This window comes from Pyrgilauda ruficollis, unplaced genomic scaffold, assembly GCF_017590135.1.
Source record: "Pyrgilauda ruficollis isolate IOZ18807 unplaced genomic scaffold, ASM1759013v1 scaffold48, whole genome shotgun sequence".
NCBI classification, from domain to species: Eukaryota; Metazoa; Chordata; class Aves; order Passeriformes; family Passeridae; genus Pyrgilauda; species Pyrgilauda ruficollis.
This window is the reverse complement of record NW_024526377.1, coordinates 8973222-8999035: the sequence shown is the minus strand read 5'-3', so window position 1 is coordinate 8999035 and position 25814 is coordinate 8973222. Positions and strand designations below refer to the sequence as shown.

Sequence of the window (25814 nt, the reverse complement as noted above, 5' to 3'; positions counted from 1 at the left end):
AATTCTGCCTGAGTACCATGACTTGGGAGTGCTGCTGTGCTGTGCTGCCATGGCATCTGCTCCCCAAATTTGGCCTCTGCTCCTTGAGAGAATGAACCAAACCTCCCTAAGAGGGGAGGTGAAGTTGTTGCCCACACCTCCTCATTCCCCTCGCTGCAGTGCTCTCATCTCTTTGCTATATTAGCATTCTGGAGAGCACTAATGGGTGTGAAGTGGCTAAAAGCCATTTTCTTTATTGCTGGATTAGTGCTGGAAGGGTATGAAACTGCCGGCGCTCGGCTGCAGCACGTCAGAGCTTTCTGCTCCAAGCAGACACGAGCGCTCAGAGCCCCGGCCCTCCTCACACAGCCCAGCTCACTGCTTTTATGAATGGAGTTAAAAACAACACACGCCGTGAAACTGTTGCTCAGAAGCTTTTTTTTCTTCCTGGTGTCCTGACTGCTCCGGCCAATACAAGCCCCAGTGCTCCGGAGCAGTGCACAGCCATGAAAACAAGGAAGTGGGCAGAAAAAGCAAAGCACAGGTTCCCTATCTGTTCCCTGCCTGCCTTTAGTTGAGCAATTATACAGCTCCAGATCTGTGATTATTCCTGGCAAGGTTTGTTCATCTCATGGGAGACTTTTGGAACAACATAGTGCTTTTGTAGGGAGTGTCAACCACCAGGCGAACGTGTCTTCCAGATCAGATTTTTTTTTAAATATGTAAGTAATTGTTTCTTTACAGATTGGTCTTTGCCTTTTAATGACTCACATTTCTACCTTGTCAGCTTTCAGCACGGGCCCTGCCCTCCCTCCCAGTGCTACAATCCTCCCAGATCTCACCCACAGTGCCAGGTCACACCAGGTGAAATCCTGAAGGATGAGAATCCATTTTGTCGGTGCCCTGTCCAGATGTTCTGCTTACAGGGGCTGCTTTTTTGGGGGCTGCAGAAACTACAGGCACAGCAGTCAGAATGCATAAAACCGATGTACAAACCTGCCTCTAAAACACTGAAGTAGGGGTTTGTGTGTGGTTTATTTTTTGGACAAACCCAGACGCATTTTCATGGCAATGGTGACAGATTCTCATCCCCAGCCCTGCTGCTGTGCCAGGAGTCTCATTCCCACTCTGGCCTCCTGAAGTGCAAACATGCTCTTGAAAATAAAGAGGGAGAATGCTTAAACATCCCTAAAACTAAATAATTAGCTTTAAGCTCAGTGCAATATAACTGCACCTTTTTAAGAGGTTTTTTTTTTTTGTTTTTTTTTGGTTTTTTTTGTTTGTTTGGTTTTTTTTTCTGAAGCTTTTCCCCCTTCACTGCTCTCTGAAAATGTATTCAACATGAGGCAGGGAGCAATTATGGAAAATTTCAGGCTGGATGGTTAAGCATGGCCAACTTGTAAAGTAATTGGAAACGCAGAAAGAAAATGTTTGGCAACACGGGATAAAAGGTGCTGTGTAAGTGGAGGATTTTTTCTTATTGCAAACTGTCCTCTCTGATATGTTAATTGTGTTTGGCCTGATCCCTTGACAGTCCATTAATTTGTTGTCCAATTGCAGGCTGCTGAGAGCAGATAAATTTCAGCCTATTATGGGAACACCCTAGAAGTTTGTATAGAAAGGAAACTCTCTGTTTCCTGTATCATCCTTCTGGGGATCTTGAAAGAGTTCACAAAAGCCACTTAAGCAAACTTTCTTTGCTGGATAACGGAAGGAAAGGAAGCTGTGAACAAGCAAACAACACTCAATTCCATGAGACAAGAGATACTGGTAGGTCATTTGAGAGAAAGTAAAGTCTGTGAATGAAATGCACACACACACACGCAGAAGATATTCTGTACTTTGAAAATAATAGGTATTTCTGCACCCCTGCACTCTTTCTGATTAAAAACAATGTAAATTCTGCAAACCACCATTAAGACAGGAGGTGTAACATCCATCCCTGCAAGGCATGAAATGTATGGAGGGTTTTTGTGGTTCAAATAATACATCTCAGGATGAGTTGGAGATGGTCATGTATCAGGTGAACAGCTTCTCTTTCTTTCTTTCTTTCTTTCTTTCTTTCTTTCTTTTCTCTTTCTTTCTTTTCTTTTTCTTTCTTTCTTTCTCTCTTTCTCTCTCTCTTTCTGTTATTAACAGTGCAGCTGCCAGAGCTCTGCTACAACCAGCTCTGTGTTGTTTGTCACCCACAGATAAAAAGCAAAGGTCTGAAGAGCTCTAAGTTTCCCCGGGGCTGGCTTCAAGTGCAAAATTCAGACAGAGCTCAGGGAGCTGGGGCAAAACTCAGATTCAAGCAATCTAAACTCAGCCTTCAAGCCCTGGAAATATTGGGGGGTTCCAATTTATAGGCTTGTCCCTGTCTCTGAATTTTACACCAGTAATCTAAGGAGGTAAGTTTGATCCAACAGTGCAGTGTGTCCCTTTTCCTGAGAAATTTTAAATATCTTGGTGTCAGCTGCATTTCAGAGGGAGATCAAAACACAGAGAGGATGAAATGCTGTAAGTTTGTTAAAATAAGCTCTTAGTGGAGGAGATTTGTAGCTCATCTGAAATATGGGGTTTGTGGTATTTGATGTGAGTAAATCCATGTGTTAGAGAGACTCTGTATCTATTCAAACCACAGGAAAACAGGTTCAAGTTTGCAGTCAACAACAAGGCATGGTCCTTCAAGAAGAAATGGTTTGGGAGAATACTTGGTTAGCAGGAAACTACCTGGGCAGTGACTGAAAAATTTTTAAAGGCATTTAGGAAATCAATTCATCAATTGTGAGAACATTTTTCTTCTAGCAGATTCTGCAACATATGCCTATGGTCTGACCAAAACCACTAATGGTAGGGCGGGGTGGGGGGCGGCGGGGAAGGAAAAAGAGCAAGGAAAATATATTAGTATTTGCCAGCTGGAAAAAAGAAAGGTTTTGTTAAAATTTGGGGCAATCCATTCAGGTCAGTTCTTGTTTAATTGGGTCTGGGAAAGGCCTTTTCTGGCAGAAATATAGCTGATTACTTGACAGGAAAAATCTAAACTCCTCAAAAACATTTCTCCTAGTCTCTTCTCAAAGTTATCCACAGGAACACTACCTCCCTGGGGAGCTTGTTAAACCTCCCAAATAACCTCATTGCTAGGAACTTTCTCTCAGTTTTACAAACTTTTTTATCTTCAGCTGTAACCTCTTGAGTCTGCTCTCCAGGTTTCAAATGATCTCCATTCAAATTATCTGTTGTCCTTCTGTGCTCTGGCCCAGGTGAGGGCCAACACATCCCTGTGGAGAGCATCCATATGCCCAGTGTAACTGCACCACCAGTCCAAAGAAATGGGCTGGAACCCATTCAAGGAGAAAAGTTCTTTATTCCTATTCTGACAGTAATACAAAACTTTTGGTCCTACCAAAGCAGCCTTGAGTCTTTGAGGTGCTTAAGTCAAGAGCTTAGTTGCCAGGCTCCTGATATAAATAAGGAAAGAAGCTGCTGAACTGATAGGATTGTCTAAGGAAGAAGAGCAGCAGGAAAGCTCAATTCCATCCTAATCTTCCTGGGCTCTGCTGTTGGCACAGTGTTCATGCACATAGGCCACCTTCACGTCCCCCTTCAGCAGGTTGTGTTGTAGCTCTTGGAAGGTCTGGGAAGTGTTTGAGGGAAAATTATGAAATTGCTTGAGGAGAAACTGGAAAATGAAGCTGTTTTTATAGGAGTCAGAAATGAGAACTGGAGGCTGATTTGTTCTGTGAAAGGGCCTGACCATGACCTGCCAACCTTGGCAGGCTCACACAAGGTAGGACCGTGGCATGGGTCAATGTGTGCAGTTTCTTCAACAGAAAATTATACTTCTTTTTTTTTAGGGTTTCTTATCAAATAAATTAGATTAACTGATTCATCCCAAGACTAAACTCTTACAATTCCTTAGGCAGAGTTCTGGGGTTCCACAGTGTATTGCCATGTATTTATTCCCACAAAAATGTCTGCAAGTTGCATGACCTATCCCACATTCCAGAAGTCTTCTATCCAGTGCAGTCATTTAAGGAGAGCACTGTATTTGTGGGGGTCCTCGTAAGGGCCCCTACAGAGTTCAAGCAGTGCCTGGACAATGTGATAAGGTTTAGTTTTAGGTTCTGCAAGGAGCAGGCAGTTGGAGTAAATTACCCTTACGGGTCCTTTCCAAACTGAGATATTCTATGATTCTATAGATCACGAGGAGATGAAAAGGAAAGGAAAAGTTACTCCTTTTCAGAGTAAGTGGTTTTAAAATCATTGAGGTTGACAAGCCACACGAGAGCCCAAGAACAGTGGTGGGAAGTATCCACATTGTACTTCAGGTAGAGGGACTTTCACAAGTCCAACACTGCCTGAAAATCAATGACTGGGGTGACATTCAGGTCTAGCAAAAGGGAAAAAGTACTAAACACGATTAACTCAAAACAATTTTTTTGAGTTAATTCCAAAAATTGTGAATGCTTCAGTCTACACTCGGCTTTTAGGAGCAGCAGTTGGGGGTGGGGGGGAAATGATTAAAAGAATCCTAAAAAAATCCCAGTATTTTGTAGGGGATTTCCACTCCAATCAACTTTGGCATTTTTTCCTCAAAATTTAAAATTACTTTAATAATAAATACTTTAGGGCCTGCAGCTGTTTGGTTCTCTGGTTGTGTTTGGAAATTCAAGCAATTAGAATAAAAAGTATTCACCCAATTTGGTTTCTCAGTCACAACTAAAACAGCCTGCTTGGGGTTATTCTTGAAACTTGGGTTGCTTAAGTAATTTAAATAGATTTCTATTTCAGAAACAACACAAGAGCCAACAATTTCACAACTAAAAGCTCGAGGGCTACAAAACTTGGCTTCACCTAAGACTCTTAACATTGTTTTTCATTATCTTAATCACTAGGTTCTTTACATACTAATTTTCCATCCCGTTGCCAACGAGTGCCAATCCAACTTGCTTTTCCATCACCCAGGTGAGTGTTACTCATGTTTTCATGGAAATGTGAAAACACTCTGAATACAGTCAGCACAACAGTGTCCATTTTTGCAACTGCTCATTGGCTTCTGCTAACACTGAGTCACATCTGCAGAAGTCACTAACACGGGTGTAGCTTCTGAGCTCTTTTCTAGGATTTTCCAAAATTATGGAGAATGTTGATGGTTATCCAGATGCAGTTTTGATGACACAGGGCTAAACAATTTGTTTATGCAGGGACCCAAAATATTGCAAATACCAATTAGGTATGTGACTGATTAAGCAAGGGGAGAGATGAGATAAATCACAGCACGTGGTTCTAACAGGCCTTAGCAGAGCAGAGAGCAAAGTGAATCCTCCAGGAAGGCTACAGAGGATTCAGGTCCCACCTGGTGATCAAAACAGTGCCCAGTAACACCTGCACAGTTTGAATCCAGCTGGAGCCACAAGGCTGCAAAACAAACAGGCAGTGTGAACAGGGATAAATGCTCAGTTAACTAAAGGTCATCACTTAGTGTCTAGAGCTATAAACTAAGCATTTGTGTGGTAATCAGGTAAGAAATGATATTTTCTTCTCTCTGGCTTAGCTCAATTGTCTATCATCTATTAATTAATCCATGAAATGTGTTATAATGAGAAAGCATTAAGTAACCAAGAACTACAGAATGGTTTGTGTTGGAAGGGACCTTGAAGCCGATCTCATTCCAATCCCCCTGCCACAGGCAGGGACACCTTCCACTATCCCAGCTTGCTCCAATCTCCATCCATCCTGGTCTTGAACACTTCTAGGGATGGGGCTTCCACAGCTTCTCTGGGTAACTCATGTCAGTGCTTCACTACCCTCTGCGTAAAGAATTTCTTCTTAATATCTAATCTTAAGTGTCCCCCTTTTTAGTTTAAAACTGTTCCCCCTCGTTTTATCACTTTCTGGCTGTATAAAAAGTCCCTCTCCATCTTTTTTATAAGCTTCCATTAAGTACTGAAAGGCCACAAGATCTGAGGTGAAACTTCAGAAAATTTGGCTTTATGGGAGGCAGCAGTAGTCTGTGCAAGTAGAAGACTAACTGGTCTTTTTTTAGACATTTACCAGTGTAAACTGAAAATCCTACCAGTCAGCTTTCACCAGGGTAAGGTGAAAGTCACTTGAAAATCATCTCAGAATTAAACAGTCTCCTGTACTTCAGGCTTTGGTTCAGGATTTTGATTCTCTGCACACACAATATGATGAAAATATATACGTTTTTCAATAAAAATACAGCAACCAAAATACAAATATCCCTGTGCAGCAATGGAAACCTCATAAACATCACAGTCATGGTTTCATAAGAGGCAGCTCAGAAGGAAAACTGACTAATCTCAGCTCATTGCCCAAGTGCAGAGAAACAGAAAAGTTTCAGAAAAGTAAACAATTTAAAAAAATTAAAAGTAGAGGTTCTGATCTCTCCAAGACAAGGGAAGCAGTGATTGAACTGAATAAGCTCTGCAGTTCTTAAGTGCTGTCTAGCAGCATCTTAACTGCTCTTGGCACTTGAGGAATGAAAGCCACAGTTCTTGAAGGACTGTCACATCACCCCTTGACACCTATAAACTATTCTGAAGCTTAATTCCTCACAGTTTTATTGTGAAGATAATTATATACCACATAAACTCAAGAGGCAGGATAATTTCTGCAGCCATTAATACCAGGTTTCAGCTGTGCAAACCAGGAACATAATGACAGGGAACTCTCATTCTTCAAGGCATGAACTCATGATGAGACCTCACAAGTGGCAGAAGTAGGAAATCCCATCTTACAGCCTGTATGAGCACCTTGTAACATAACTGCTATCATGAGCTGTTTATTTTCCATATGTGGGTGATGTGAGGGAAGTTGTAGCTACTGCTTTTAGAGTCATACAATCATTTCAGTTGGAAAAGACCTTTAGGAACACAAAATCCAACCATTAACCCAGCACTGCCAAGACCACCACTGAATTATCTCCCCAAGAGTGATAGAGATCATCTCTCTTGTAGATAGTGGTAAGGTCACCTCTCAGCCTCCTTTTCTCCAGGCTGAACACTCCCTGTACCCTCAGCCACTCATCCAGACCCTTCCCTAGCTCCACTGTCCTTCTTTGGACATGCTCCAGCACCTCAATGCCCTTGCTGTTAGGGGTCCAAAACTGAACAAAGGATTTGAGGTGTGACCTCACCAATGCCCAGCACAGGGGGATTCCAGGTTTCAGTGCAGGACGAGGGCAAAGGGAACCTACACCTCCACCACCCTGTTTGCTCAGGACTGTTGACATTGCTCTGGGGTGGCATGAACCAACTGGCTCCAGATGGGTGGACTTTGGGCTGGTGGCAGAGCAAAGGGCTGAGTCACACGCTATACCTTGAGTTCTGTCGGAAGCCTTTTGGCTCTCAGAATAAGAAGTTAACTTTGGCTAACATGAGCAACCTGAATGGACCTGAAAATCTGCCTATCTGGGTGCCAGACACAAATTCACACAATCTCCTGCCCTTCTTCATAAAACCTTCTTGAGACTTGTCTGTGTCCAGATAAAATATCTTTGGTTGACTAGCCACAAGTTCACATCTGAAAAAACCAGAAGCATCCCAATGCTTTTAGGGGAAAAAAAAAAAAAAAAGTAGGCATCAAGGGACATGGACCATTTTGTACAGCCATTAAAGTTCCATTGTAATGACAGCATGTGTTGGGGGAGGGTGGGAAGAAGGATAAACAGCAGTTTCAAGTCCAGAGTCTAGGTCTCCCATTAGATATATCACCCTGGAGCTGAGTTACAGGCCAAATGTGTAAAAGTTGAGACTCATTTTTCATGTCCTGTTTATAAATGTCCTGGCTGGGAGACCTCACCTGGGTTTCTGAGTGCTCAGTGTTGCTTCAAGCACAGCCTCAGGCTTCCCAAACCCACGGCCACTCCCAATCAGGAGACACCTCAGAGAGCTGGCTGTGTCAAATATCATTAAGTCTGAAAGCAAGTCAAAACAATCCCAAGGGCTTCTGTCCATCCAGAGGGAGAATTACCTTTTTTTTTTTTTTTTTTTTTTTTTTTTTTTTCCGCTTTTTAATCGCAGCTTTGAAAGGATTTGGGAGCAGCAGTGTTCTCAGGAGGTTTGTATAATCTAGGAATCCCCTTGTTTCATATAAAGCAATTCACACTAGATCTGAACACTGGCAAACAGTCAGCTAAATCCATTATCGCATGATAATGCTCAAACATTTCATTAATTCCTAACCAGCTGTCCTCTGCTCCCTTACCCCTTTCATCATGCAAACATTTCTTTAACTGTCTAAGGGAGGGGAGAAGGGAGGATCAGCCGCAGCCTCGTAAAATTCCTTCACCCGCTTGGCCTGCGGCAAGTTATTTCTTTTGACACGCGTGTAAAATAATATTGGGGGTGGTGTTTGTTTGGCTTGGCTGGATGGTGAGTTTTCATAACAATTTGGTAAGCCAAGTACCTGTGAAATGGAGTACAGAGAACTCATGGCAGCTTGTTGATGAGCCTGCCGTCTGGTAGATTAACATCTCATTAAATAGGGAAGACCCCTTGCTCCAGCATCTATGCCAAGACACAAGGCAAGGTGTTTGGAGCAGGATGCTGCTTTCCAGTGGTTTGAGGTCCTGTAGGTTATTTCTCTTTTAAAGTCCTCGGGTACTCCATGCCAAACAAACTAGGGGAAGCGAGGGGAAGCAAGGGATCAGTACCTTGGGGGCTTCTCAAACTACGTGACTCACTGAAGTGGATACATGCACGCCAAGAGCCAGAGACAGATTTTAAGGTGACTTCTGGATGCTTTCCTTAAAAAAAGCTCCCCCTGAAGTGCCTCAAATCCCTACACGTTGCCTAGGGACTCTCCAAAGAACAGGATTCGCCACCCTGCTGAGGAGCGACCCGAGGGGAGTGCTCAGGGGCTGTCTCCAATCCTGCTCTCAACCTCAGCCCAGGGGCTTTTCTGCCAGTCCCTCTCCCAGGCAAACGTAGCACACGTCTGGACAGCACATCAGCCTCCTGACTGACACTCATTTCTCCCCTGCCAAGACATGAGAGTGCGTTTATTTATTATGGGTTAAATATTTGGAGTTGAGTAAGAACCTCAGAGGGAAAAGGTGGGTCTGTTTCCTTGGATTTTTTTTTTTCCTACCCCCTCACTCAGTAAGAAAAATCACATTTTTTAAAGTAAAATGATTTGTTTATGGAAAATTCCCCTTTCTGACTTTAGGATCAGCTAAAAGCTGAGAATTAACAACTCCAGAGTGTAAATAACATGAGGAAATACAGTGGAGAAATATCTGGACACGTCTGGACATGTCTGGACATTGCCAGAACGGGTCTAAAATGTCAGGCTGAGGTAAGGATCACACTTCACCACAACAGCAGGCAACAAAAGGACTGAAAAATAAGTACTTTAAATTTTTTTTTCAGTTATTTTGAAATGAGGTGTCAAAACATGAGGTAGCTGGGGCTGCCACAAAGGCATGGGTAACAAGAAGCACATCTTAGAAGTTGAGGTCTTTTCTTGGTGTTTTTAGGTGTGTTAGGCTCTCAGAATTTCCACTAAAGTCATTAAAGACTTTTTTCTTACCACAGAGCCATTAGACATTTCTATAAGTATAGGTATATTTCGTTTATTCTGTGGAAGAACCTTTAATGTTTTATTCATGTGTATCACAGTTTTGATACAATGGATGTTTTGCTGTCAAGAGTAGATGTTACACTGGGCTGTTATGGGTGTGTATCCTTTATCTTCACCATTTGGCTACTTAAGATAATTATTTTGCCGCTTTTTTTGTTTATAAACATCAGTAGTACGTCTTAAAAACCATCACTCTTTGAATGGACTTTGGACATCCTCACCAGAGGATGTTTAATTTAGTGAGTTGTGCATGACTGGTCATGCATGCTTTTCAGCCCTTGGTCTGAATTAGCCTAAAACCAAAAACATATTGATAACAGCATTATAGAACAAAATATTGCTCACTTTTTTTTTTTTTTTTCTTTAGGACTTGTAACAGAGTCTCTCTGTTAGATTCAAGATTCATCTTGCTTTTTAATAGATGTGTACAGTTCTTCCATTTTGCCTTCTGTGGTTTTCCTTTTCTGAAGTCTGGTATGCTTTGCGGTTTATTTATTCATGAGTTGTAGAAAAAGAAGTTCACCATTAAAAAAACTTGTTTTGGAATATATACTTAATGGTGTGTCAAGAAACAGAAAACAATTACACTTACGCAACATAACGTGCAATTTTACATGCCACTTGCAGGCTGCTTTATGTATCCCCAGTTTATGTAAGTAATGAAAATTAAATATCATGCTAGCCTGCACAATGCAGTCAGCACAATTAAAGCTAGGAGACCTTAATTGGGAATAAAAAAAACACACACCAGTACTAAAAAAACACAGTCTTTTATGGCAAGTTTGCAGAGGGTTCTTCCAATTTGGCAGGGCTATGGCTGCCATGGGGAATTAAGTGTTTTAATGTCCTGAGAGTCACTGGGGGCTGTGTGTTGAGGGTTGTGTTCTGCAGATGTGGCAAATACATAACAAATGCCACATGTCAACCTCTCCATGGTGGCCTGGCACATACCCGGTCACAAGGCTGGGCTAGACATGAGGAGAGGCAGCTCATGGTCTCGGTGGGCAGAGCAGCAGGGGATGGTGGGGAGGCAGGATGGGACCTTGACTGCAGCCAAACATAAGAAAAAGGTATTATTCTCCTTCATGACGAAGGACAATTTCAGCAGCTTGGGGCCAGCACATTTGCAGTATCTCAGGCAGAGAACAGCACCCACTCCTGCACTTTCCAAGTTGTTGGCTTGCAGCTGTACTTGGCACAACTTTGCCTGAGAGGAGCAAGGGGGTCTGTGATCTGTTTCTGTGCAAATGCCCACTACCTTGGCAGGGACAGGGCAGGTAGAGCCTCCATCCACCCTCAGGTTGCCACTCATGCTCCCTTTCCAACCAAGAGCACCTCTTCAACCCACGAGCGGTGCCAACAGGCTCATCCTTCATCCCTGGGCAGAGGGAAAAACTCCTGCTACACAAACTGTGAAATGACATGCTGGAAAGAAGCATTTTAGGAAGGAATCTGAGGGTCGTGGTTGATGGCAAGATGAATATGAGTCAGCAGTGTCCTGGCACCCAGGAGGACCAACCGTGTCCTGGGGCCATCAGGCACAACATCATCAGCTGGGCAAGGGAGGGGATTGTTCTGCTCTGCTCTGCGCTGGGGTGGCCTCACCTTGAATATTGTGTGCGGTTTTGGGTACCACAATATTAAATAGAAAGGTATTAGACAGCAACCAAAGGAGGGTAATGAAGACGGTGAAGGGCCTTGAGGAGACAAGGAATATGAGAAATGGCTGAGGACACTGGAGGAGACTGAGGGGAGACCTCGTTGCAGGGGGGAAGAGGGGCAGACACTGATCTCTTCTCTGTGGTGACCAGTGACACCACGCGAGGAAATGCCCTGATGCTGTGTTCAAGAGGTTTAGGTTGGATATTACAAAAAGGATCTTCACCCAGAGTTGGGTGCAGCTGGGCACTGGAACAGTTTCCCAGGCAAGTGGTCACAGCACCAAGCGTAGCAGAGCTCAGGGTGTGTTTGGACAGCTCTCACAGGCACGAGAGTTTGTTTGGATTGTTGGGGATTGTTGGGACTGTCCGGTGCAGGGCCAGGAGTTGGACTCGACTCACGAGTATTCTGCGTCACTCTGTGACACCGTCGCTCTCCAACACCGGCCCGGCCATCGCCCGCCTCAGCTCCCCTCATGTGGGCATCCCTGCGGCGGACGCCTGGGCGCCCCCGTAGCCCGCCCGCCGTCACCCAGCAACACCCCCCGCCCGTCCCCTACCCTGCCCCGAGGCCACGCCCCTCGTTACATATTCATGACAACCCGCCCACAGCCTGAGGACACCACGCCTCTTGATACATATTCATTACCCACACCTCACGTACCCCCGGGAGGCCACGCCTCTTTCGCTGCATATTCATGACCCCGGGGGCGGGAGGGGGCGGAAGCGGAAGCGGAAGCGGGTGCCGGTTCCCGAGGACCCGGTATAAAGCGGCCGCCGCTGCCCGGTGCCGCCGCGCTCGCGCCGCCGTCAGTGACCTCGTCCCTTCCCTCCTTCCCTCCCTCATCCCCCCCGCCCTCCCCGGCGCTGCCGCCTCCCCCCTCCGCCGCACGGAGCAGGTCCCGGGTGCTGGGGGAGACCCGGGGGCAGGTAAGGGGGGCGGCGGGAGCTTGGGCTGTGAGGGGTGTCTGGAGTGAGGATGGCGTGTGGAGGCGAGGGCGGCTGAGGAGCTGTGGGTGACGGGGATAAGGGTCTGGTGAAGGCGAGGAAGGGCTTGGAGTGAGAAGGTCGTGAGAGTGAGGAAGATGAGGGGCTGGTGAAGGTGAGGAAGGGTTTGGGGTGAAGCTGAGAAAGGTTTGGGGTTAGGGGCTCTTTTTGGGTGAAAGAGTTATATGGGACTGGAGAGATGAGAGGGTTGAGGAGCTTTGGGGTGTGGGTATGTGAAGTTGTGAAGATGGGAAGACAGTGAGGGTCTTGGGGATGAGGGAGATGTTGGGCTGCAGAGGTGGAAATTGGAAATGCCATGTGCTGTGGTGACAAATCGGGTCAAAGGAGATGTTGGGCTACAGAGGTTGGGAAGGGATGAGGAATGAGTAAGGTGATGTTGGAGAGACTTGTGGGGTGTCTGAAATAGCCACCTCTTTGTCATCAGAATTCATTAAGTGCCCCTTTAGGATTGTGTTGGGTGGAGACTGCACTGCAAGAGGACTTGACAAAGGGACCAAAGATGGAAATTAGTGTACCTTTTCAGACTGTTAAACTTAAGTAGCCTGCCATTTGAATAATTCCACGCTTAATCTGTCACCTGATCTCAAAGCTTTATCACAAAACAATTGTGTCTCTCCTTGCCTGATGTGATGGTGGGAGGGTACTGAGGAAAGAAATGACTTCCAACTTTGCTCTTAAACATCCATGAATGCAGCGATCATGTTATAAGTGATTTGCAACTCTTAACATGCCTTAATTTAGCACCTTTAGCAGGTGCAGAAACTCTGCTTGACCTTGAAAAATACTCTCTCCATGGGGCAGTTTTCTGTTGGAGTGCTTTGCCTTCAATATGCTCTAGGTACAGAGGGGAAAAAGGAGGGGAGGAAAAGATTTTGTCGAGGCTCTGACTTGGCACCGGGTGCAGTGAGTGAATCAATGTTTCTGGAGCCTGGCTAATTCAGGGACCTACAAATGGGAAAGCATAGGAAAGATATTGCAGGATATTGAATTGTTGGACAGAGGAGATGTTTTCTCCTTCAGGAAAAGAGATGTTACAAGAATTGAATCTACAAGGAGAGGTAGCACTAGGTACAGAGCACATCCAAATAACTGCATCATTGTGAGGATCTGTGGGAAGGAATTGCACTGTTACAGCATGTATCCTCTCTGCTCTGCAAAAACTGCTCCAGCGTGAGCTGCGTCATGTTCCACTGCTGTGATCAGACAGTGCTACTAAAATATTTAGTGAAATATGGCTTGAGCAGGTGCTTGAGCTCAAAGAGTGAGCTGGTGAATACTTTCTGCTTCCCTCCCAAGTTAGGCTTTTTTGTAAATGTCTGGCACAGGGGGGTTCCTGATGTGATTGCACTGCTGTGGCTTGTGTGACTTCTTCCCTCCTACCAGTACTGTGAAAGATAAGGTCTTCCTTGCTTGGTTTGTTTAGTGATTATAGTGGATTGATGAAATGTTCAACATGCCTAATTTTTCAGACAAGAGATTAAACTATTTACTTGACACTTTGGCTATAAATGCTTACAGAAGTGCTTTTTACTGTAAGTTTGAAAAGCTGACACTACCTTAAACTCCTAAAGGTGCATCCAGTAGTCTCTGATGCGTCCAAAAAACATCTGTGAGTTCCTGTTTATGTCAGAGGTAGTGGCAGCTGCTGTCTTGGAAGTGAGAGCTTCATTCCCATATTAATGAGATTAAATTGGATACTTAAGGGAGTTTTCATGACAAAATAACAACTTCCATGATGTAATGGGTGGGATCAGTGGAACAACTTCTATTTTAGTTAGCTATTTGTAATGTCAGAGGCTGGTTTACATGGGTTGGCTTGTGCCTCTCCGAGCAAGTAAATGATAGCAGTTCTTGTGTTCAATTATGTATGACTGAGGCATCTTCAGCAAAAGGAAAATGTGTGGTTCTACAGATAAACCCTCCTGTGTAACTGTGGGTTAACTCCTGCAGGAATCTGCTGCTCTCTGGGAGTCTGTTGCTGAGAAAGGAATGAGCAGTATCTGCTGACGTGATCTTGCTTGGATGCTGAGGGAACTGCCTGCAATCAAGGGCAATCCTCTCTCTCCAAGCTGAAATGTGCCTAAAAAAATCAGTCTGTTTTAAATACAGTTATATTGTACTGCCTTGTGCTGACAAGGGAGATTGTTTTCTGCTGGAGGTGTCCTTAGTTAGTCATGAGAAGGTGGCAGGAACACTGACTGACAGCTGGTGAACCTGCTGCTCCTTCTGTGTTGTGTTACAGCAAAACTCAAGAAGTGCAACTTTGTCCATGTGCCTTTTCAGTGGGGTGGCACAAGTGGAATATTTTCGTGGCTTCCAGTGAAGCGTGGTGTAACTCTGACTGAAACAATGCACATGCTTGTATGCCTAAGTGCATGTGACCTTAAGTTTTCACACTGAGGCTTGTTGAGCTTTCTGAAGTAACTGCCTTGATTCCTCCAGGTGGAAATCCAGGCTCTGAGAGAGCAGGCTGAAGTTGGACCTGTCTCACAGGGCTGTGACCTCCAAGGTTAATTACCTTTAAACTCACTCCAGTCCTGGCAGCTAGAAAGTTAAGACTTGGTAATATAATGTTGCTGTGCTTGTACGCTGAGACAGGAATGCATGGACTCTGCCTCTATCCCTGTATAAACTTAAATGGATCATTTATAAAAGCAAAGAGAATACTAACATTGGATGGTACCTGCAGAGTAATTCACCAGTGAGTCTGCATCTAATGATTGAAAAACTTTCTTGCAGTCAAAATATGTTGCCAACTGAGCAGCTTAGAAAAGTTGTTGAAGCTTTAGGGGTCATGAATTCCTGGGTGGGAAGATGATGGCTGGAATGACCTGCCAGGTGATGCCTGCAGTTGTGAACACAGCTGCGTGTATCACTTCAGGACTTTCAGCAGACACTGATTTAAGCTATAAACAGTTCCTTTATACAAGAGCATTTGATCTTGTGTAGCTTAGTCTGTAAACTCTGTTTGTGATGCTGCAAGTCATAAGGTGCTTATTTGAGCACCTTATGACTTGCAGCAGCAATTCCTAGAGTAGAAAGCCAGTTCCACTGGCAGAATGTGGGCACTGCTGCTTGCATGGTAGACAAAACCAGTGAAATCCTTCACATTGCTCATCACAAGGAGCTGGAGCTGGCAGTTGCTTTTGAGCTTTACTTGTGGTCTGCAACTCTTCTGCCTCTCTAACAACATAAGCCATCCTAAAATAATTTCATCAAATGATCAAGCAGTATCTGTTGAGCAACAGAGTATGTGTGCTGGTGTCATGTTTGACATAAAAACAAGCTTCACTTGCCCTTCAAACTGTCTGCAATGCTATAGGTTACTTTTAATAGTGTAAAAGCATGCTGAACAGAGGCAAAGCTCTTGAAGTTGAAATGGAGCTTCCCAGCTGATCTGCCAGGAGAGCCCTGTGGAAGTGACAAGACTGTCGTGACGGAGGAGGAAGCTTTAGCAGCTTGCAGAGTAATGAGTAATATGAAGAACTGTTTGTGCTGTGTTTTAGTTTTGCAAGGGTCACTCCCATGACCTTTATATCTCTAATACTTGCAAGATCCCAGGCTGTGACCTATTCCAACTATAGGCATAAGATTCACCAAAACGCCAACAGAACAGCTTTGTGTTCAGTTGTTTCCCTTAGAGATGGGTTAACTGATCTGATACCTGTTCTGTTGGAGCTCATGGTCCTTCAGCTTAGTGTCAGCCTTACTGAACACTTTGATTCAGCAGTAGTCCATTGACTTGGGATTACAGAGTGCAGAGAGCATTGCTTAGCTTAATACACCAGCATTAAACATGGTGTGAGTGAAACAATACTTTTCCTAAGCAGAGCATTACACCTGCCCAGTAATGGCTGTATCAAGTCCAATAAACTTTCTAGCTGTTGTGTGTTTAAGGCTCCATGAAAAACCAGAAAACAATCCAGTTGTCAAAGTTGAAGCAGAATGCTGTCAGGATGAGTGACACCATGTGTGTAGCTTGACAGCTGATGTTCCAACCTGAGAGTCACCTTTCAGACAGGAGATCCTGGGCAGCACAGAAAGCAAGCATGGAAGCAGACACTGTTAAGCTGCGGTGTTGTGAAGTAGGGACTGCGTGCTTTCAGTAAGCTGCTGCTGTCAGGTGACTTTTACGGTCAGCAGCTTATCAGTTACCCACACATCTTGCAGTTGGGTCACAGCCCTGCCCAGAGAAACTACCCAAAGCTTCCACTGGTAAACAGATAATATCCTGCATCTGGGACTGTGAGGGGCTCTGGTATCCAAGCACTGAGTAATTACTGCTCTTCTAAATAACCTGATTACTCTTTAGTGTGGTAAAGAAGCATAATATTCCTCCAAGTGAAACAAGGTACTCTGCATGAAAAAGAGCTGATTTCTTGCTATTAAATCTAGTCCTCCAGAAGAGTTGTCCAAGACTGAATTTGCCTTGAATTAAAAGCTGGGCTTTGGGCATCTCAGTGATGGGTTCAGAGCACTGCAGTGTCTGAGCCATGGAGCGGTTTGTGCCGTGACCTAACTGGCACATGGTGGCTATTAACTAAAGCCCCTTCTTGCTGGTACTTCCAACAAGTGCTGTGCAGTCATTTAGACTGCAGCTGGCATACGGCTTTGTAACAACTCGGGACAAGCAGCCAGGTTTCCTCATCAAACTTGCTCTTGGCAAGTGACTCTGGCAAGCATCAGGACACAAGGCTTTTGTTGGGTAATGACTGGGTTTGGCTTAAGAGCTGTTCCTGACCTTGGTTTGGCTCTTGCTGGGATGTATTCTGCTCAAAACGTGAATCTCAATCTATAGATGAAGGGAAGATGGTCTCTACAATGTGGACCACTACCAAAACTTAAACCCCAGTTAAAGATGGGGAAGACTTGCTTTCCAGGACTCCCATTTATGAAGACTAAAGACTATTAAACTTTAGCTTTAGGAGACCTGGCTGGCCTGACACTTCAGGCTTGACTCAATCTCTTTGCAGTGTTACATGAAGACTGACTAATCTGGTGGCCTGAGGTATTCTGGGAGAGGACTGAGACATACTTTCCTTGCATGACTGAAATTGTCAGTCAATAGCTGCTGCTCGTGTAGCAGGGCATAAAAGGGTAGGAGATAAAGCTTAGTCCTAAGAGCAAGCCAAATATACTTTTAAGAAAATTCTAGTGTGTAAGTGGCAGCAGGAAGCTGTTACCCTGAATTGTTTTGCTGAACTCTGTTTGAAGTGGATTTTGTCAGTATTCTGGGGAGAGAAGGTTGGTTCTCTCAGCAGAGTGGAGAGAGGACCTAGTTTCCTCATCTTGTTTTAAATGAGAGCTCTAATGTTTTTGTAACTGAAATTGAAACCAGTGTTATGCTGACCCTGCATATTTTCTATCCTCTGCTGGCTGGCCTGGACTACTTCTGCATGCAGTGTAGTTCATTTATTTTGGAGACTTGAAAACAAGCCATTATCACCCTTCAGTGCCAGATAAATAAATGATCTAACTGGGGGCCGAACCCAGTGTTCTTTTACAAAAGCACAATGGCATGTCACTCTTATCTTCTGCATTCTGCCCTTGAATATATGATCAATCTTTCTGGACCACATCCAGAAACTGGTGGCTTAACCCAGCAAGCGATGACTGCAGAGCAGTCAGATTTCTGTGCCACTTAATTTCCTATCATCACTTACACACAGCAAACAGTCTTCCAGAATACGTTTAAAGGAGCACTGTTTAACCTACAACTTCCTTATCAATCACATGGAGGTACAAATAACAGAAACAGGAATCAACTCTTAAATAGTCTTGATGCTGGATCTGTGCCTCCAGGTAACTTGAGGGGGTTGATTTTTTGTTTGGTCTTTTTTTTTTTTTTGGGGGGGGGGGGGAAGATGGGGGAGAAGGCAGGGTAAAAAATATTCCTCCCATTTCATGAGGGGAATATCTGAGCAAGTACACTGGCCTGAGCAGTCTGGCTCCGGGTATTCCCAGAGGAGTAATTTGACAGTCTGAACTATTGCTCCTTAGAGTAGTGTGGCTGGCCAGCTAACTCCCAAGAGTTCAAAAAATAACCCAAAACAAATGCACAGCTTGCTTTAACACCAGCACTTCTAGTGCACGTCCCGTTTGCTGTCTGATTCGTAGCTGGAGGAATCAGCTTGTGATGTAGGCTTGGTTTTTTTCTTGGCTCTTGTTCTGCTTCTAACTTTGGTGTAGAGGGAAAAAGCTTCCACTTCGCAGTGCACAGGTGCCCTAATTGTTTCCAACATCATAGCACTTCCACCTCCCTAAAAGTCAAATTCCCTTCAATGAACTGAAAAAAGAGAGTGAATGGGCAGTTACCTGTTCCCTTCATGTTCCTACAGTCATTTCTGGCCTTACAGTTGGAGCTTTTTCTGCTGCTTTGTTTTCAAATCACCTTTCCAATTTGTCATCTTCCAGGTACAGCCTGTTCAAAATTCTCATTATGCAGCTGCATAGCAAATCTTTCAGTCTACTGAAGAAATGGAATTGAATCAGATAAGGTGTGTCCCCTTCCAGACAATTGCTCTGGAATAGTGTGCGTGACAATTCAGGGTGCCAGTTGAAAATATGCCTTTTGACCCTACAGCACTAGTGGGATCTCTAATCTTCTTTGTATGCATATGACCTGGACACTACCACGGCTGTTTAATTGTGTAGCAGCCCCCAATTAAGCTGTATATAAAAGGGTTTGAGTTCCCATACAGTGAATTTTTGTGCTACCATCAGATGCCTGTGTGTCTAGTGAGTTTGGTATTATATTGTTAGTAAGTCTTTTATTGGTTAGGAACAGCAGAGTATATTTGTGGACAAGTAGTAGCCTTGGTGTGATGACTTAAGATAAAGCCTCACTACTCTGTCCCAGGGTATTCTTAGCCTGTTCATGGCTAGATCTCTGTAACAGCTCTTTGTAAATGTAAAACCTAATGAGTCTCAGGGATGTACAGTATAAACTTGACTCTGCTCCTTGAACAATTTCACTGCATCACCCTACTTCTTTGTGGTAGAGGTACGCTAAAACAAAAAAAACCCCGGTGCTCAAGTACTGCAAACTACAAAACATGTACATTCATCAGACTACAAACTTCCAGCTCAGTCCAGCAGCCCAACACTGCATGGCATTTCCCTCAACTGCACTGAGTAGTTTTCTCCTCTTCATTAACTATGCTCCTAAATTAACACATTCTAAGAGATCAGTTCCAGTTCTTTGTGAAGGCTGGTTACTGAATAACTGGTTGTAATTAATGCCTGAATTTATCGCTGGTACAATACTGGCTACACTGTTCCCTGCGCTTCAGCCTCTTTAAGAAGCTCTTTGTCAACAGACTCCCCGTCTGGGTGGCTCTGTGAGGAGTCTCTGTATTGCTGAGTATCTTATCTCACTTGCAGGATCCTTCAATGAACCTGCTGAGTTGCCCTGATTGTGGATCACAGCCTCATTCTGTCTGTTTGGAACTTAGTAACTGATGTGTCCCTGATGGCCCTTTCGGACCCCTGAAGTTTTAGGGGCTACCCACTGACAAAGCCATGCTGCTGAGTGGCCCATGGTAAAACATCACTACCAGAGAAAACTTTAAGTCCCTATGTGCAATTATTGTATTGACTGGAGATACATACACACACACACAAAAGCTTACAAAATTCTTTAAGGAGGGAATAAGATTTCAGCTTTGCTGCTGTTGAAATGATTTGGAGCTCTTGCCCTAGAAGATGGGATAAGAAAGCTGCTGCAGTTCTATGCTTCAGGCATTCACAGTGAAATTGCTTTCTCTGTGAAAAAAATAGTCTCAAATAAAGAGGTGTTGGTAGTGGTTCTCCAAGCTTTAATACTAAAGGTATATTTTCTAATAAGGGTATGTGTTTGAATACTTCAGCTCTGTATTTATAATACCTTCACTATGCACTATCCTGTCCTTTTTGCATCTAAATGAATGTGGTCAGGGTGGAAGTACTGTGCAAATGAAAGCAACACTTGATTTATCTCCAGTGGCAGCATTCAGTTCATTAATACTGCATTTTCCTGTAACTTAGTGGAAGCCTGCCTGTGTCAAAATATTAAATAAAAATGGGTTTCTTATTTTTGCATTATTGACTGTCCAGCATATTTTTTAATTCTTACCTGATGCGGTTATGCTCATGCCATTATAATACTTCATTTTCTTACTCACTGTTGATGTAGGGATTAAATAACTTCCTTTCTCATTGTCTGGGTAATAGTCATATCTTTTCAAAGAATGAGAATAACAAGAACACTGGCCAATTCTTGGCTTTCACCAGAGAAATTTTTAAAATATTGGACTGGACTGAGAGGAAAGCAGGAAGCCATGGCTGGAAATTTCTCTACTCCATCCTATCTGATAAAGCAAGCAAGAGCCCAGAATTTTTCTTCATTAATTTGTTGGCCTCACAGGACAAACTGGAGCTCTAAGTTGCTTGAAGTGAGCAGCTAAGACTAAAGCTACACAAGTCTGTCTTTTTGCATCTGAAAGGCCTTAGGCTTGTAATAGTGCTGTGACCCTTCCAGCCTTGCAGGGAATAATGAAAATACAGCAGGCTTACATGAGCCATGAATACATTCTACATTGTTTATATCTGGGCCATGTAATTTCATGTTAGATCTTCACTCCCTTCTAAGACTTTTAAGTAGTTTAGGCGCAGAATTAAACTGTAGATTGTGCAGCCAAAGCCTGAAAATCTGTGAAGCTTTTTTCATCAGGTAGGTGAGGGGTTTCACTCCCAGCATACGTGGGGAGGATGTATCCAAAGTGACAGACAGGTGTCACTGCTCCCAGACTGGTGGGATTCAGCTGTGGCTGCAACATTGAACTGCCAGTGCTTCTGAAATGGTTTCATCTCAGCAAATGGTTGTCAGGCCTGCTCCTCATGGAAGGGAGTGTTTAATAAAAAGCATATGAGAAGGCACATACATGTGTGCAGTTTGTTTTCTGTTCAGCAAAGAAATCTGGGATCAAGCCTCTCAAGATCCTACCCAGATGGCTGATTTAGCCCATATGTCCTAAAGTAAACTGGAGTCTGTTTTGATTACACTGTTCTTCAGAAGGAATTCACATTTCATACCTGGGAAATTTGTCTATGTAAATTTCAGTTCCACGTTTTGAAGGCTGAGTTTTGCTCTCCTTGCCAGTGAAGGTTTAAGCCTGGTTGATGCTCATTGTGACATGACAAGTATTCTTTCATTGGGTAAAATACAGAATACAGTTGCATATTTTATATTCATTGTGTTTTTCCAGACTTCATGTATGAGGGGTGAGCAAGGGCACACAAAGTCCTCAGAGGAAGATGAAAAAGCTTTCATAGCAAAAACTTGTTTGAGTTATGCACACTGCTGTTCACATTACTACAGATAAGTAGGAAGAATTTTACAGGCACCATGTAAACTCTTTTCCTGCAGGTTTTATTTTTTCCTGATGAACTTAAGACATTTTTATCCCCTAATTCTCTACCCCAATTAAGTTAACATAAACTGACTGCAGCTTGATTGAAAACCAGAATACAAGTTAAGGATAGTAGTGTGTCACATCATGGCTGTTTTAATGTGGAATTGAAACTTAAATTTAAATATCTTTTGGCTTAAAAGGAAAGGCTTAAAACAAAATGGAATTATGCCTGTTTTACTATATGATCATATGTACTTCTCCAGAGAAGTCTGTGGGTCAAAAGTCTGCTCATGTGTTTTGCAGAAATCTTTATATAGGAGCAATACATTGAACTTTGAAATTTGTTACTGGAAGAATAAAAACTTAACAGGATGATAAATGGATTTCACGTAAATGAGATAACAGGGATGTGGTGCCCCTGTTTTATCTGTTAAATCTTGAATGCTGTACAAAGCAACATTAAATTATTTCAAATCTATTTAGGCTTATAAAACCTAAAACAGTTAAGGATATATTATGGTTAATTGCTGCTGATTGCTTTAATCAAATCTTATTCCTCCTGAAAATCTGTCAGGTGATTATTCAAACAATAAAAAAATTAGCTTATTGCATGTGCTGGTCCTGTAATTGAAAAAGTAAAATGACTAAGCACAATGTTCTCAGTAAAGCCGCCAAAATAAAATACAGCCCAGAAGGGCAAGCCATGCATTTCATTAAAATAAGGTTCAGTAACCATGAAATTTATCACCCTAAGGGCTTCCTCACTCTGACAAGTGACTAAAGTGTAAAATGTCAAATACCTCTGAACTGACCAATGACTTGCATTAACTTTAAGATTTTGTTAGTCAAATACTAGATGTACTTTCCTGTTCACAAGCTACAAGAAATTAATAGTTTTCTTCCTCAGCTTCCTGTGTTACTGCTGAAGACTCACACCTACACACACAGCACATGCAAATGTCTGTGCCTTTGTGGTCTCTGACAGATGGGAAACTGTGTGGTCACAAGTGAAGGTGAAAGAGTGGCAGGGAGCAACCTCAGCTTGTAGAACCATGAGAAGTTGATCCATGAGTAGGGCAAGGAAGGAGTGAACCTGCTGATTGTTCTCCCTGTGATGGATAATAGCCCTTCTGTTACCCATTGCATCTAGAAAATATTCTCTAATTCTGTTACAACTTGGGCCAATCATTACCTTCTTGATGGAGAGCTTACATCATGCTGTTCTTTCAACAGCTTCTACATTTGAAACCCTCAGTCAAGACTTTGTTTAGAAATAATCTCATGCCCTTCAGACTTTGTAATCATGTCTTCTGGTTCCTGTCCTTTTGATTATTTCTTCTTCCAGTTTTTTCTGCTTGGCTCAATTTGATGTACAGCATGCTTTGCTCACTGAAGTGTTTGGCTTGAATGTTGTTGTGCTTGATGAGGAATCATTTGTCATATGAGGTGATCCTCACCTTTAATAGAACATTAGGACAAAAGTGAGAACATCTCCTTTCAACAGAATGTGCTGACTTGGGTTGTGCTTCTCTGCTGGAATCTACAGGTCTTCCTAAAAAATGTGCATCCCTTCTCTAAACCACTGTCAGGAAGCAGTGTTTGAATAAATATTTGTTATGTTTTTGGTTTTATTTCATGCTATGCTTTTGAATCCTTACAGAGCGATCCCTGTTCAGTAAACCTGCTCTCAGTGCATGGGCTGATAATATTTCTGGACCAACACTAGAAAACTCCTGAAACCTGGAATATTCCAGCTACTTGGGAATACTCCAGCTACTCTTTGCAGCAAAATTTGTGGAAGCTGTTGTAATGTCCTTTGAGTCTTGAGTGTCCCACCCACTTCAGTGATGGTTTCATCAAAGTTTGACAGAGCCTGAATATATTCAGGAATGCATGGCACATCCTATTGCTTATTAATAAGATTTGTGAAATTCTATGTGATTGCTAATTTATTAAAACCTTCAAATGTTTCAGAGTAGGATTTCCCCGGAAGACTTCCTGAGTGACCCAGTTCAGGCAATTCTACTTGTCTAGTATCAATTCTAAAATCTCTTCCCTCAACCAGAGGCCTATAACAAGCTATCCAGTATGCCAAAGTGCTTACACAAGGCTTTTAGAAATTCTAGGCAAGGTTAATGTCACCAGGATAACTGCCCGTTGCTCAAAGCCTCATTCACTTCATATTTTTGGTTTGTCTGCTCTTAACAGCTGTGTACTTCAAGCAGGTGTAGCACTTCAAATACTTAGGACTACATACATCACTATATGAAGGTAACAACTTTTTGTCTTGCTTTTCAAGGACTTGGGGTGGCAAAGTTGAACGACAAATCTGTTAATTTCAACAAACTCTTATTTAGAAATGCCTTGCAGGCAATGATACAGCAAAATAATTCAGGAATGAATGTCGTATCCCTTATCAATTCCACGTGTGATAAATGGATTTAGTTGGTTGTGATGTTAGAGAAAGGAATCTGTAAGTATTAACTATCTTCATGGGAACTGGGGTAGAAGCCAAGCCACTATCTTGTACCAGAATAAACTGATAAGAGAAAGTGTTCAGTTAAAAGTAGAGCAGTTGTTTAAAGAAATAGTCTGAAGATGTAAAACTCTTTGAAAAGTTGAGATTAGGTAATATGTGCAGTATTCATTCAAGTACCTGACTTTAGTTTTGTAACTTTAACTCATCCCCTGGTAGACATGACAACTGTCCTCCTGGTCTCCCCCACTTCTTCCCTTAGATGCAAGCCTTTGATTTCTTCTGCAGCACAGAAAGAGAACATCCCTTTGAAATTTATCTAGTCAGAAACACCAAACAGCTTCAGCCAGGTGTATGTGTGCTCTCATCATCCTTTGTCTGACCTCTGCCATTAGTGATACTCCTTGCTTGGGATGCTGCTGTGGGCAGTTGCCATCTCCTGGAAGATAAACATCAAGACAGTTTTGAAAATTGAGAAATTTAATATATTATTGCAAGTTGATTAGGAGTTGAAAGATCTGGAAATGTGACATCTGGAATATTGTGAGGTCAGGCTCAGCTTTCCAGAGGAGCAGTGAGAAGACTCTGCATCCATTATACTTTTAGGATCAGAGAACAAAAAGCTCTGAGAGCTTACAGAGTTGAGTCCCTGTCTTGTGGTGTGCCTGTTCCCAACAGCTGCTGCCAAACCATAAAGATGACTAAACCACAAAAAAGAGTAGGGACTAAAACTCTTGTTCTGGTAGTTCTTCTGCTGTCTGAGCAGAGCAGCAGAAATTAATCCAGACTGAATATGAGTGGAGCAAGATGAGGAAAAGTCAGTGATGGAACCACAAATTTTAAGCACTATTTCAAAGGTGTGTGGATGGCAGGTTATGAATGAGTTATTTAACTTAACTCTCTTCATGAAGCCCACACTCCTGCTAGATGCTATTACTCAAATTTACAGAATGCTCCTGTCACTCTGTTGAGATGCATAAGCAGGTAGCCTCAGAGCACTGAAGGCAGCATTCACTGATCAGCTCACAGTTTGGTGAGTTCTTCCTCTGTTCTGTGAATAGTCCTACAGCTCCTGAGCTGAGGTCCTTTAATGTTAGGTGCCTGTTAGACTAATTCTAAAGATTTATCTGAGCAAGATGTTGCTGTTCCCATTTATCCTTCAAATCAGCACCCACTCTTCAAACTGTAGATGGTGTGCCTTTTAAAATTATTAGGAGATACTCAGTCCTGAATTGAAGCTGTAGCTGTTATTTACACTCAGTCTGTGGAGTCCCTTTTATATTCCTTCCTTTGAAGATAGCTTACACTAACTGCACGTGTATTTTGGTGTCTCTTTAAACAATGAAGGCACAAAGCCAAATTTATCTTGTCAGCCGTTCAGGTTTCTACTTCTTTCTCTGGATTTCCCCCTTGGCTTGAGATTTCAGGATCTATCCAGGGTAACAGAACGAGCAAAAGAGATTGCTTGTTCTCTGAGTGCACTTTGCAGAGAGGATCCCGTCCCTTTCTGAGGATATTAGATGTCTAGTAGGATAACCTGCCAGCTCAGCTGTTACACTTCAGTATCAAGCTACTTTGTGCACTCAGTTCTGGTGCTTCCTTCATTGTTTTGCTCTTCACATATGCTGCTTTCTGTGCCTGCACACATTAAAGCAGCTCTGCCTACTTAGAGAAATACCTGTGATATTATCTGACCACAAATTCATTCTGCCT

General features: G+C 43.1%; 1 protein-coding gene and 1 long non-coding RNA gene across 4 annotated transcripts in view; both read left to right on the top strand.

The window, feature by feature from the left end:
• The first annotated feature begins 1540 nt into the window (after positions 1–1540).
• Positions 1541–10086, top strand: LOC121359990. The gene is made up of 4 exons (XR_005956118.1): positions 1541–1749; positions 4857–4926; positions 9154–9282; positions 9935–10086. It is a non-coding gene; the product is annotated as an uncharacterized LOC121359990 (long non-coding RNA).
• Positions 10087–11979: 1893 nt separating this feature from the next.
• Positions 11980–25814, top strand: part of SLC45A4 (solute carrier family 45 member 4) — a 62519-nt gene continuing 48684 nt past the window's right edge. For 2 of the 3 annotated variants that reach the window (XM_041479445.1, XM_041479446.1), the window contains exon 1: positions 11981–12155. The gene's annotated coding sequence lies outside the window, so the exon portion shown is untranslated. Of the gene's footprint in view, positions 12156–25814 lie in introns of all 3 variants that reach the window. The other variant, XM_041479448.1, reaches the window with a different exon arrangement.